This window comes from Neomonachus schauinslandi, chromosome 3 (genome assembly GCF_002201575.2).
Source record: "Neomonachus schauinslandi chromosome 3, ASM220157v2, whole genome shotgun sequence".
Taxonomy (NCBI): Eukaryota; Metazoa; Chordata; class Mammalia; order Carnivora; family Phocidae; genus Neomonachus; species Neomonachus schauinslandi.
This window is the reverse complement of record NC_058405.1, coordinates 78,870,409-78,884,963: the sequence shown is the minus strand read 5'-3', so window position 1 is coordinate 78,884,963 and position 14,555 is coordinate 78,870,409. Positions and strand designations below refer to the sequence as shown.

Sequence of the window (14,555 nt, the reverse complement as noted above, 5' to 3'; positions counted from 1 at the left end):
ATGCGCTGCATTATGGGAGCGGGCGCCGCGGCCGGCCAATCGCCGCAGCGACCCCGGAGCCTCATGCGCTCCCAGAGGCCGTCGCAGCCGCCGTCGACGCTGGCGTCGCGGGCCCCGCGGGCCTGGTTTGGCCGCCGGGTTCTGGGCGGCGGGAAGGAGAAGAAAGTGAGTCAGGCCTCCTCGTTGGGGCGGGAGGCGCCTGCAGTGCGGTGCCGCGCAAGATCCGGGCGGTTGACCCAGAAGGTGACTGCCGCGGCTACGGGCCCGCGCATGCGTGCTGTCCGGCACCTGAGCCTCTCGGCTTCTTCAGCTCTTGTGCCCGCGAGCCGCTGGGTTCTCTCCACGGTGAAAACACCCCACACCACCACCAGGCATTACCCGAGACGCCGGCAAGCTCTCTGGTCTCTACTCTTCACTCCGTCCACCCCGACCTCTCCTTTTCCTTCCACGCTCCACGCAGTGTAGGATCTCACTTGGAACTGGTCTCCCCACTTCCTCTCCTGGGAGTGTGCCGCCTTTCAGAACATCTCTGTCCTCGGAGTCCTAATTCTCTGTCCCTCCTTGCCAAAAAAAAAGGGGGGGGGGGAAGCATTCCAGGATAGAAAGGTTCGTTTTCTTAATGGGAGGTCCTGTAGGAGATTCCTCCAAATTTATTTGGACAGCAGATCATTGAGAGCTCTTTTCAAGGGCTGTGTGTCATACTGGAAAGTGAAAAAGCAGGAATCCTAACCTTGACTACCCTGCTTCTTGGATTCAGAAAGAACTCATTGTCACCCGTTTTGTCGGGTTTAAGGAAGTCATAATAGCAATGTTAGTTATGGAATCCATGTTGACAGGTACTTTATAAAGTAATTCAACTTTCCCTCCAGTGCTTCAGTCTCCTTTACAACCTCCAGGCAAGTAGTCCTGAGAGCAGCTATTTCAGTATTCAAACCAGCTTTAAGTATTAGAAAAGTTGTTCGAAAGAGAGGGTTATTTTGTTTTTGAGCTGACATCTACTTTCCTATGACTTCGACCTTTTGGTGCTGGTCTGATTCCTGGGATTGTGCAGAAATTCAAATTCATTTCAGTGTTTGTAAGTTTTCCTCTGTTGAAATCTTCCTGTATTTATTCTTCCTAGTTATAAGTAAACTGTACTTTTGAGATTTTTTTTTTAAAGATTTTATTTATTTATTTGAGAAAGAGTAAGAGAGCATGAGTGAGGGGCAGAGCAGGGAGCCCCATGCAGCTCCATCCCAGTACCCTGGGATCATGACCTGAGCCAAAGGCAGATGGCAGAGGCTTAACCAACTGAGCCACCCAGGCACCCCAGGGTGGTTTTTTTGTTTTGTTTTTAATGTCACTGCAACAGAATTGCATTATTTTCTCCATTGGAAAACAGGTTGTAAACAAACAAACAACACGTTTCTTGTATTTGATATCTCTACAACTTGGGAGTTGAGAAAGTGAATTAGTGAGGTTTTTATTGCTTGAGAAACAAAGGAAGTGCTTTTAATTTCATTATAAAAGGGCAAAGTTAACCAAAATGCAGTGAATGGCCTTTTTTATTTTAAGAATTATGTGAAACTAAATGATTAACATAGTGCATGACATATAGTAGGCACTCAATAAATATAGCAATCCAAAAAAAGATTACAAAATGTTGCTGTTACGAAGAGTCATTACTGCAGATCAGTGATGTATCCGCAAAAGTGTAGGCAAATGAATAGTTTGTGACATTAAATGTTTGAGGCCTATAATGCTTCAGATTGGGCCTTGTGTTCCAAAGCATTTGTTTTGTGTAATTACATAAGAACTTTGCATCTAGATACTTTTTAAAAGGAGGGGGAAAAAGTATTTTATCAAATGTGGAGATGAGTAGGCTTTTCAAGTTATTATATTGAATTTAGAGGCTTTATAAAGTGGGTTATAGACATCTCATATTACTGGGAGCCATGAATTTTAGGGTGGGGTAAACAATGAAGTTGTAGAATCTCAACGTTGGAAAACAGTAGAATTTACCTACTAGTTTAACCTCCTCTCCGATGCCTGACTCTTGTTATTTCTTGATTTATCCAATAATAATGCTCTCCTATGGAGGGTTAAGAAGTAGTATTCCAGCCTACCCACATGCTTTTCCTATCCTGAAATAGAAAAGGAGAAGGAAGTTGTGCAGATTCCAATAATTTCTAAGAGAGAAATGTTAATGGTCTGAGAAGTAGATGTCTGGTTGAAATGTTCCTGAAATCAAGAACATTTCACAAATACATCCCCTCTACTTTTAGAGTACTCCTTTAACACGTATGATGTCATGGGAGTCTTTTATCCCTACTTATTCTTTACCAAAACTAATTAGTAAAGTATATTACATACTTTTCCTTAGAAACATCAGTGTTTGGTGTTTTTTTGTTTGTTTGTTTTTTTAATGGAAACCAGTGGGATTTGCCAATGTTACTAAATGTTGTGTCTTTCCTAAATTAGTGGCTTTCTAGGAACATTTCTAAAGTGAAAATACGGTTACTGACTATCTCCATTGTTGACATTTTGGTGCAAAGGAAAAGCCAACTGTTGTGGTATTTTATTTTATTTTTTAATTTTTATTTATTTATTTGACAGGGAGAGTGAGAGCACAGCAGGGGGGCAGCAGGAGGAGAGGGAGAAGCAGGCTCCCCGCCAAGGAGGGACCCTGATGCGGGGCTCCATCCCAGGACCCTGGGATCATGACCTGAGCTGAAGGCAGACTCCCAGCCTTCTGAGCCACCCAGGCGCCCCTGTTGTGGTATTTTAAACAATATTTTAATGATATCATTTAAATGATATTTTAAAACTAGAAGAGAATTTAGAGATAATAGAATCTTAAGATTTGGAAATGAAAATCCTTTAATGATCCATTTCTCAGATGAAGAAAATAAGACCCAGAGAAATTAAATGATTTAGGACCAAACCAGGTAGAACCAGTCACCTGTCGTACAGTTTAGTATCTTTGGTGACATGGACAAAGACTGGAATTTAAATCAGAAGGATTGAGTTTGTATTATATCTCTGCTTCTTCTAAGATATGTTTACTGGCTAAGTAACTTAACATCTCAGGACCTCAGTTTGATCATCTGTAAAATGTTGACCATCACAAGTGTGTGAGATTCAAAGATAATACATTTGAGACGACTTCGTAAAGCTATGAAGCATTCTGTGAATGCAAGATATTACTGTTATGAATTGATTACTTATTTGGCACAATGGTTGATACTGTAGGACAATTGAAATTCCAAACAATTGGAGGATACTACAACATGGTGGTTAATGTTTACACACAATTACTACATAAAGGACACTAAGCTGTTTTTTTTTTTTTTTTTAGCTGTTTTCATCTATTAACTCATTCAATCTTCCCAATAACTCTGTGATATAATAATTATGCTATTATTGTCACAAATTTGTGTGAGGAAATTGAGGCTTATAGCAGCTTAGTTACTTGCCTCAGAAATAGTAGAACTGGGATTTTAGCCCAGCCTTCCTAGCCCAATACTCCATGCTTTCAACTCTAGGATTCTGCTTCCAGGTAAAGACTAAGTCACTTGGAATTATTATAGCTTAAGTAGATACATTTCAAGCTATCATGTCAACTTTTTCAGTTTTGTATACTGTAAAGACTGGATTAAAAATCTGTGCCATACTTGAAATATGTAACAAGTAAAGAAAACTGCCAGAGAAGTAAAGCAAAACTGCCTATAGAAAGTCTGAAGCTTTTCCTTTATTTTTTTTTTTTTTATTTTTTTTTTTTTTTAAAGATTCCACCTATTTTTTGACAGAGAGAGAGAGACAGCGAGAGAGGGAACACAAGCAGGGGGAGTGGGAGAGGGAGAAGCAGGCCTCCCGCTGAGCAAGGAGCCGGATGTGGGGCTCGATCCCAGGACTCCGGGATCATGACCTGAGCCGAAGGCAGACGCTTAACGACTGAGCCACCCAGGTGCCCCTGAAGCTTTTCCTTTTTAAGAAAGCTTATTTTAGTTCAATATTTGTAAATCAATCAATGTGATACACCACATTAATAAAAGAAAGGATAAGAACCATTTGATCCTCTCAATAGATGCAGAAAAAGCATTTGACAAAATACAGTATCCATTCTTGATAAAAATCCTCAACAAGGGCACCTGGGTGGCTCAGTTGGTTGGGCGACTGCCTTCGGCTCAGGTCATGATCCTGGAGTCCCAGGATCGAGTCCCGCATCGGGCTCCCGGCTCAGCAGGGAGTCTGCTTCTCCCTCTGACCCTCCCCTATCTCGTGCTCTCTCTCTCTTTCTCCCAAATAAATAAATAAAATCTTTTAAAAAAAAATCCTCAACAAAATAGGTATAGGTGGAACACACCTCAACATCATAAAGGACATACATGAAAGACCCACAGCTAATATCATCTTCAATGGGAAAAATCTCTTCAGTCAGGAATAAGACAGGGATGTCCACTCTCACCATTACTATTTAACATAGTACTGGAAGTCCTAGCCTCAGCAATCAGACAACAAAAAGAAATAAAAGGCATCCAGATCAGCAAGGAAGAAGTCAAACTTTCACTATTTCCTGATGACATAATACTCTGTAGAAAACCTGAAAGACTCCACAAAAAAAAATCGCTAGAACTGATACATGAATTCAGCAAAGTTGGAGGATATGAAATCAATGTACAGCAATCTGTTGCATTTCTACACACCAATAATGAAGCAGCAGAAAAAGAAATCAAGGAATCAATCCCATTTACAACTGTACCAAAAAACATAAGATACCTAGGAATAAATGTAACCAAAGAGGCAAAAGATCTGTACTCTGAAAACTATAGAATACTTATGAAAGAAATTGTAGAGGACACAAAGAAATGGAAAAACAGTCCATGCTCACAGATGGGAAGAACAATGTCTAAATGTCTAAACAATGTTAAAATGTCTATACTACCCAAAGCAATCTCCACATTTAAAGCAATCCCTATCAAAATACCACCAGCATTTTTCACAGAGTTAGAACAAATAATCCTAAAATTTGTATGGAACCACAGAAGACACTAAATAGCCAAAGAAACCCTGAGAATGAAAAGCAGAGCTGGAGGCATCATGATTCCAGACTCCAGGCTATATTACAAAACTGTAGTCATTAAGACAGTATGGTACTGGCACAAAAACAGACACATAGATCAATGGAACAGAATAGAGAACTCAGAAATGGACCCACAACTATCTGGTCAACTAATCTTCCACAAAGCAGCAAAGAATATCCAATGGAAAAAAGTCTCTTCAACAAATGGTGTTGGGAAAACTGGACTGCAACATGCAGAAGAATGAAACTCGACCACTTTCTTACACCATACACTAAAATAAATTCAAAATGCATGAAAAAGCTACATGTGAGACAGGAAAATCTTGGAGGATTTTGAGGTAGCAACCTCTTTGACCTTGGCTGTAGCAACTTCTTACCAGACATGTTGCTGGAGGCAAGGGAAACAAAGGCAAAAATGAACTATTGGGACTTCATCAAGATAAAAACTTCTGCACAGCAAAGGAAACAATCAAAACTAAAAGGCAGCCTATGGAATGGGAGAAGATATTTGCAAATGATGTATCTGGTAAAGGGTAAGTATCCAAAATCTATAAAGAACCTATCAATCTCAACAAGACAAATAATCAGATAAGAAATGGGCAGAAGATATGAATAGACATTTTTCCAAAGTAGACATCCAAATGGCTAACAGACACATGAAAAGATGCTCAACAGCACTCATCATCAGGGAGATGCAAATCAAAATTGCAATGAGATACCACCTCACTCCTGTCAGAATGGCTAAAATTAACAATGCAAGAAACAACAGGTGTTGGTGAGGATGAGAGAGGGGAACCCTCTTTCACTACTGGTGGGAATGCAAACTGGTGCAGCCACTCTGGAAAACAGTATGGAGATTCCTCAAAAAGTTAAAAATAGAACTGCCCTATGATCCAGCAATTGCATTACTAGGTATTTACCCAAAGGATACAAGCACAGTGATCCAAAGGGGCACATGCACCCCAATGTTTAGCAGCAATGTCCACAATAACCAAACTGTGGAAAGAGCCCAGATGTCCATCAACAGATGAATGGATCAAGAAGATGTGGTATATATATACAATGGGATATTATTCAGCCATCAGAAAGAATGAAATCTTCCATTTGCAAAAACATGGATGGAGCTAGGGTGTATTATGCTAAGTGAAGAGTCAGTCAGTCAGAGAAAGACAAATACCATATGATTTTACTCATGTGTGGAATTTAGGAAACAAAATATGAACATATGGGAAGGGAAAAAAATTAAAAAGAGAGAGGGAAACACCATAAGAGACTCTTAACAATAGAGAACAAACTGAGGGTTGATAGAGGGAGGTGGATAGGGGATGGGTATTAAGGAGGGCACTTGTTATGATGAGCACAAGGTGTCGTACGTAAGTGATGAACCACTGAATTCTACTTCTGAAACCAATATTGCACTGTATGTTAACTAACTAGAATTTAAATAAAAATTTGGAAAAAAAAGCTTATTTTAGAAATGTATTGACATTTGCTTTATCAGTTGATAGTGCACAGCTGGGTGCTCAGATATTCAGTAACTTGAAATTTATACCTTCTGTGAAAAAAAGTTGACTTATTGCAGTTTAGTACATTATCTGAGTCCTCTCACTGTTAAATCATGAAATATGGCAAAGTAATCTGGGACTACTATCAGATTCCTTATGTTTGTACAACCCATAATATAGTGTTTGAATTTTTAAAAATCTTTTCACATTAATTGAACCATGCATATTGGTTTGTTTTTGTATTTACCAAGAGACCATCATGTGTTTTTGCAAAACCATTTGTCAAGTCATAAACATCTTGTCAACATAAGCACACTGTTAAAATACCAGCTATTCTCAAAGTGTGGCCCAGGGATGCCTAGTAGGTCCCTAAGATCCTTTCAGAGCATCTACAGGTCAAAACTATTTTCAGATGGCAATAGTAAGTCCTTTCCCATCAGTAAATATTTCAAAGGTAAATGAATAGAACTCCCCAATCAAAAGACACAGATTGGCTGAATGTATTAAAAAACAAAACAAAAACAGGATCCAAACAACAACAACAACAAAAAAACAAACAAAAAAACAGGATCCAACTATATGCCAGCTCTCACCACTGCTGTTCAACATAGTACTAGAAGTTCTAGCCAGAGCAATTAGGAAAAAAAAAAAAAAAAAAAAGTATTAAAAAGCACCCAAATTGGAGAGAAAGAAGTAAAATCATCTATGTGCACAGATGTCATGATGTTAGATATAGAAAACCCTAAAGAGTCAGCAAAGTTGCAAGATAAAAAGTCAACAATAAAAACTCAGTTGCATTGCTATGTACTAACAATGAACTATCTGAAAAGGAAATTAAGAAAATAACTTCATTTACAATAACATCAAAAAGAGTAATTAGGAATAAACTTAACCAAGGGGGTGATGAAAGATTTATACACTAAAAACCACAAAACATTGTTGAAAGAAAGAAGACACAGATAAATGGGAAGACATCCCATGTTCACGGATTGGAAGACCTATTATTATTAAGATGTCAGGATTACCCAAAGTGATGTACAGATTTAATGCAATCCTTATCAAAATCTTAATGACATTTTTTTGCAGAAATAGAAAAATCCATTCTTTAAAAGTCATATGGAATCACAAGGGACCCCAAATAGCCAAAGCAATCTTGAAAAAGAAGAGCAAAGTTGAAGGACTCACACTTTCTGATTTCAAAACTTAATCACAAAGCTGTAATAATCAAAACAGTGTGGTACTAGCACGAAGAGACATGTAAATCAACACAATAGAATAGAGAGCCCAGAAATGAGCCTTCACATATGTGGTCAAATGATTTTTTTTTGAGAGAGAGAGAGTGCGAGCAGGTGGAGGGGGAGGGGCAAAGGGAGAGGGAGAGAGAATCCCAAGTAGGCTCCAGAGCCTGATGCGGGGCTCAGTCTCACAACCTTGAGATCAGGACCTGAGCCAAAACCAAGAGTCGGATGCTCATTCGACTGAGCCACCCAGGCACCCCAAATGATTTTTGACAAGAGTGCCAAGACCATTCAATGGGGAAAGGACAGTGTTTTCAACAAATGGAGTTGGGTAAACTGGATGGAAAAACACGGGAAAAAAAAAAAGGAAGTTGGACATGCACACACTCACACACACAAATTGTAACTATGTGAGGGATGGGTGTGTTAAGTAACTTTATTATTTTTTTTTAAGATTATATTTATTTATTTGACAGAGAGACAGCGAGAGAGGGAACACAAGCAGGGGGAGTGGGAGAGGGAGAAGCAGGCTTCCCACAGAGCAGGGAGCCAGATTAGGGGCTCGATCCCAGGACCCTGGGATCATGACCTGCGCTGAAGGGAGAGGCTTAAGGACTGAGCCACCCAGGCGCCCTGGATGTGTTAAGTAACTTTATTGTGGTAATCATTTTGCAACATATATATACATATAAACATACATTAAAGATATGTATATAAAATCACCATGTTGTACACCTTAACCTTGCACAATGTTATAAGTCAATTATATCTCAATAAAGCTGGGGACAAAAAAGAATTAGGTTGAACTCTCTTACACCATATACAAAAGTTAACTTAAAATGGATTGAAGACCTAAAACTGTAAAGCTCTTGGAAGAAAGTGGATGCATGGATAAACAAAATGTAGTACAGACATACAATGAAATATTAATCAGCCTTTAAAAGGATGCAAATTCTGGGGTGCGCATAGGTGGCTCAGTCGGTTGAGCATCTGACTCTTAGTTTTGGCTCAGGTCATGATCTCTGGGTCTGGAGATTGAGCCCCCCATAGGGCTCCTTGCTCAGTGAGAAGTCTGCTTCCACTCTTCTTCTCCCTCTGTCCCCCCCGCAACTCACACACTCTCTCTCTGAAATAAATACGTAAATATAAATAAATAAATAAATAAATAGATGGATGCAAATTCTGATACTTGCTATAACATGGATGAACTTTGAAGACATTATGCCAGGTGAAATAAGCCAGTTAGAAAAAGACAAATACTGGGGTCCTTGGGTGGCTCAGTCAGTTAAGCATCCAATTCTTGGTTTCAGCTTAGGCCCTGATCTCAGGGTCGTGGGATTGAGCCCTGAATCCGGCTCTGCGCTCACCGTGGAGTCCGCTTGAGATTCCCTCCCTCTCGACCTCCTCCTCTGCCCCTCCCCCTGCTCATGCTTTCTCTCTTTCTGTCTCTCTCTCTGAAACAGATAAATAAAATCTTTAAAAATAAATAAAAGAAAAAGACAAATACTGTATGATTCCACTTACAGGAGGTACCTAAAGTAGTCAAACTCATAGAAACAGAAGGTAGAGTGATAGCTGCCTGATGGTTGGGGGCATAGAGTTTCTGTTTTTTAAGATTGAAAAGTTCTAGAGATCTGTTGCACAACACTGTTAATATACTTAACACTACTGAACTGAATACTTAAAAATGGTTAAGATGGTAAATTTTTTGGTCCTATGGGTTTTTTTTTTTTTACCACAATTGAATTTCTTTTTTAAAAGATCAATATAAACATTCCATTTTTCATGTGAAATTTGATGATTTTGCTTAAACAAATAAAATAATTGGAAAAAATTATTTTCATAATAAAACTAAAATATTATTTGCCTTTTTACTCTCTTTCTGTCAGTGTGAACAGTAGGGTTTTCCAAAGGCTGCATATGTGATGTCCCTGTGCATTGAATGTAGAGACACATATGAGAATGTAGCTCTTCTATTAAGTCAGACATTAAAGAAACTTGTAAAAATGTAAAAACAATGTCACTCCTCACTAAATTTTTTGCTTTAAAATATTTATTTAAAAAATTAAAAATTAATATTTCTTTAATTTATCAATTTTGGGGCTCCTGGGTGGTTCAGTTGGTTAAGCTTCCAACTCTTAATTTCAGCTCAGGTCACATCGCAGGGTGGTGACATCAAGCCCCGAGATCATGCCCAGCATGGAGCCTGATAGGATTCCCCCTCTCTCTCTCCCTCTGGCCCTCCTCCCCTGCTCGTCCTCTCTCTCTCTCTTTCCCTAAAGAAAATAACAATAATAATCATTTCTCAATTTTAATTTCTTTACATAGTAGATACCAATAAATATAACCCACATATACAAAAGCTCTTTGGACTCATCAATAAGGTTTTTTACCCCCTTTCATTTTAATTGGTTTAATGCTTGATTTTTTTTAATGTTCAGATTACTGAGGGGAACATAATTTTAATTTTTAAAAATTAAAATGCCACATTTTCAAATGATAAAAATAGAACAAAAATTACAGTCTAATATGCTCTCATGAAAAATAAAGGAATTGCCAGGAATTGAACATTTAAAGTGTTCCCAAGTGAAAGAGAAGCTTGGGAAAGACCACTCTGGACCAGCTGCCCACTGTCATCATCAAATCCCTATCACTTGTGATTGCGAGACCCATTGGTGTGCAAATCTCCACATCAGGTGCCACCCAGCTTATGTAAGTCAACCTCACTATATGAACGTCCAGAGTATAGATGTAGCTGTAGGCCTAGCTATCTGTCTTGTAAATGCAATGCTGTGGGTCATCAGGGGCATAGAGCTGGGAATTCTGATGGACATCTGTAAGTCCATCTAACGACTTTGCTAAAAACCAGAGAATGCCTTGTTGGTGTAGATCACTAACATAGTAGTAACATATATTCACAGTTAAGTATCATATTATTAGGATAACAATATAGATGAATTGGGGCACCTGGCTGGCTCAGCTGGTAGAACACGCGACTCTTGATGGCATCGTGAGTTTGAACCCCGTGATGGGCATAGAGATTACTTAAAAAAAAAAGAAATATAGATGAATAATACTAATTATGCCACAGAGAGATTATGCTATTTTACTTGAGAATCAAGACAGGAACAAATCTCTTTTAGCAGGTATCTACTTGTAAAGCCCGAATTAAATGAGAACACTTAATAAGAATAACTCCCTTTGATATAGAAAATATTTGATCTAGAAAATGTTAAGACATCTTATAACCTAAAATTTCTGAAACTTTTGAAGGCAGCAATACAGAACCAGAAGTATTATGGTATCAAATTTATAGGAACCTAATATATTTCCCCAGAAATAAAAACATGATAGACCAAAGGGAAACATCTCTTTAAAATATTTCTTTTTCATAGAAAGTGTATTTCTGCACATATCATATATCTGTGAAATGTTAATATTTGGAGTTCTCAAATGTACATCACTAAGATACAGCACAGTTTTGGTGAGGGGTGTGTGTGTGTGTGAGTTAGCAGTCACAGTAACAGCAAGAAGTAGCTGGAGAGTAGCTGTATCCCACCTCCTGTTATGACTCTTGAAATTTATTTTTGAACCAGTTTACTTTTAGAATGTAAAATCAGGACTTTTTCCCTGCTGTTGAACTCTATAGTACAGTAATTTTATAGTCCAATTTTTCTTTTTCTTTCTTTCTTTTTTTTATTTATATGATATATAAAAATTTAGTGACTCTCTTATTAAATAAAGTGCTTCTAACAAATAACCAGGTACAATACTCCCCCTTGCTTGCAGAGCTCAATATTAGAAGGCATCCATCAGGGGTGCCTGACTGGCTCCAGTCCCTAGGGCACGTAACTGTTGATCTTGGGGTTGTGACTTTGAGACTCACTTTGGGGGTAGAGTTCACTTATTGTAAAAAAAAAAAAAAGTATCCAACATATCAAAACTTTTGAGATCGTGATAAAGACTTGATATATTTTCCCAGAAAAGTTTCTAAGACTAATCCTATGACCCAACAACCTGAAGACATGAGTTACTCCCAGATGCTCAAAGGCTTTAAATGAACGTACCTGCTGTAGGGACCCCTCCCAGAGCCATGTTGTGCTGTGGCAGCAGACTCAAGTCTAAGAGGTTACTACCTGCGGGGGGGTTGCTGTGCAGTTCACGTGCATGATACTATTGCCAGACTGTCCAGGGGCAGGGGGATGTAGGTCCACAAGCCTGTCTGGAGCTTTCCCGGTGTACTCAGAAACTGGCCCCCATAAGCAGAGGGCAGGGAGAGACCGAAGAAAGACGAGGTCCCTCAGGGGTTGGTAGGTGGCAGTTTTAATAATAGCAAAGGGAACTAAGGTATGAGGGCACTCACCTTGGGCGGCAGCAAGACAAATAGATCCCCATACCCACTTGCCAAATCTTAAAAGTTTATAAGGAGGCTCAAACATGCTCTGTCAGGTATACAGTGCAGCTGTTCTCAGCACCAAATCACCATTTCAAGGTTATGTCTTTGCAGCAGCCTCCGGGGGTGGGAAAGGCAAGCAGAACCTATATTCAAGAGACAGGGGAGGAGTGAGGAGGAGTGCGTGGGTCCAGCTCACCGATCAATTAGCAGTCACGTCTTTTCGATGACATCCCTCATCAGGGGCTTCCTGACCTGGAAAATGGAGTGACTTCTAAACTGCCTGGAGCCGCTGAAATCGAGGGAGCATCGGTGGCAAGACTGAAAAGGTGCTATCGAGAGAGGCAGCATTAGTGGATGCTGCAGGGTGTCAGAATCCGGATCCTGGACCATTGGCAGGTACAGAATGTGAGGAGCGTTTGGAAGAAAGGAGGCACAAGGATGGCTTGGTCTTGGCCTGGCAGTTCCTCTCAAGCAAGCCTGCTAAGGCTTTTCAAGTCACATCAAAGGGATGAAATCCCACCATGTCCTCTGGTTGTTGAGAAGAATCAAAGCCAAAGCTGCGTGCCAGTGGGCAAAGGATGATAGTGACAAGATCTCTTTTGTGAGGAGGTGACATAAGCCAGTCCCTGGATGTCATGGGGAACTGGGGAAAGGAGGAAGCCTACTCGAGATAGGGCTGGGTTGTCTGAGAACAACTCTTATTGTGACTCTGACCCTGCCCTTGCCAAAGGGGACCGTGCCCTGTGGCTGCAAGAGCTGACAGGGATGACTGGGCTGGATTTTGACAAAGCAGGGAGTAGTGAAGCCTGTCCCTGTTAGATGTCTGTAGGAATTGTCACTATCCCTCTAAGGGAGAATCTGAAGATTCATCAAGAGGGCTCTGCAGTGATGTTGCTTTGCTCTTATTCCTAACATTTAAACCTATGGAGAGTTAGAGAAAACTGGGATTTCATTTATAAACTTCTTTAAGCAGCCTGTGTTCATATCCTTGGTATTTTTGCCTCATCCTTGGACCCATGTGAACACAAGCAGTGCTGCTTCTCTGAGCAGCAGCCGTGGTCACTGGTTGTACCTGGAGAGACCTAAGTGTTCACCACCTGCCGCATGCTCTCCCATCACACCGTGTGGCCCAGAGAGCATCTTCTGACCAGCAGCAGGTGACGCAAACACTGGCGCTTGGACCCTGTGAGCCTGAATGTGTCGTTATCAAAGGCAACTTTAAATACTTGGCCGAGCAGCCCCAAGATATTCTGGTCCTTTTCAGGCCTCCTGGTCACGTAGGCACTGAGGAAGGACCTACAATCAAGACAAGGTTTTTTTGAACAACAAGGACACAAAGCAGTTGTTACCAACTTTCTGATATTTTCTGTTTTCTCTCATTTTGTCTCTGTTTTTTCCTCATTCGTTAACTTTTTCAGTTCTTCCTGGGAGAGTGGGTTCCACACTTCAGGGTTCTGAATCTGGTTTTCTACACGCTGGAGAAAGCCCCGTTTCATCACTCTGGACCTGATGCCAACGAAGTTGGTGAGAAAAGTTTTCAGTGGAGACAGGGTCTCTTAGCTTTCAGGGTGTCCCTTTTGGATACTTTTTTAAGAATGTGGAGATATTCCAAAACAGAAACTCTGAGGATTGCAGCATTAGAAAGTGCATCTCCGGGGAGTCTGGTGCGAAGGAATGTGGTATTTGGCAAGAGCTGGTTCGCTTGTTTTGAACTACAGAAGTCATGATCCAACTCAGCCAGGCTGGTCCTGCTGTCCCTGAGACCAGCCACACCAACTGCATGTGGGCCTCCAACCTGTGACTGTTGTTCTCCTCACGTGTGACACCATCTCTGCCTCCTGTGATGATTTTCATTCTATTCATTCCAACAGAGCTCAAGCCCACCTCTTATCAAAGACGGTCCCAACCAGCTCTCCTGACTCCGTCCCTACACATTACTTAAAAGGAAGAGTCATATTTGAAGTAAAACTCTGTTCTTTCTGTAATCTTAAAGTAATTCTCTCTCCAAAGTTCTAACTTCATCTAAATCTGGCAGGTAAATGTGACAAATTTCAACTTAAAAAAAAATCTTTTCTTTAAGTGATCTCTACACCCAACATGGGGCTCAAACTCACAACCCTGAGATCAAGAGCCACACACTCCACTGACTGAGCTGGCCAGGCACCCCTACAAATTTCAACTTTATTTTTTTTTTAATTTTTTTCTCTTTATTTTTTATTGTTATGTTTATCACCATACATCACATCATTAGTTTTTTTTTTTGAATGTCTGAGTTTTAATTTTTTTTATTCTTATGTTAATCCCCATACATTACATCATTAGTTTTAGATGAAGTGTTCCATGATTCATTGTTT

At 40.0% G+C, this 14,555-nt stretch overlaps 1 pseudogene; it reads right to left on the bottom strand.

Annotated features, from left to right (window-relative positions):
• Positions 1-12,400: 12,400 nt before the first annotated feature.
• Positions 12,401-13,207, bottom strand: LOC123324324 (annotated as a pseudogene).
• Between the last annotated feature and the right edge of the window lie 1,348 nt (positions 13,208-14,555).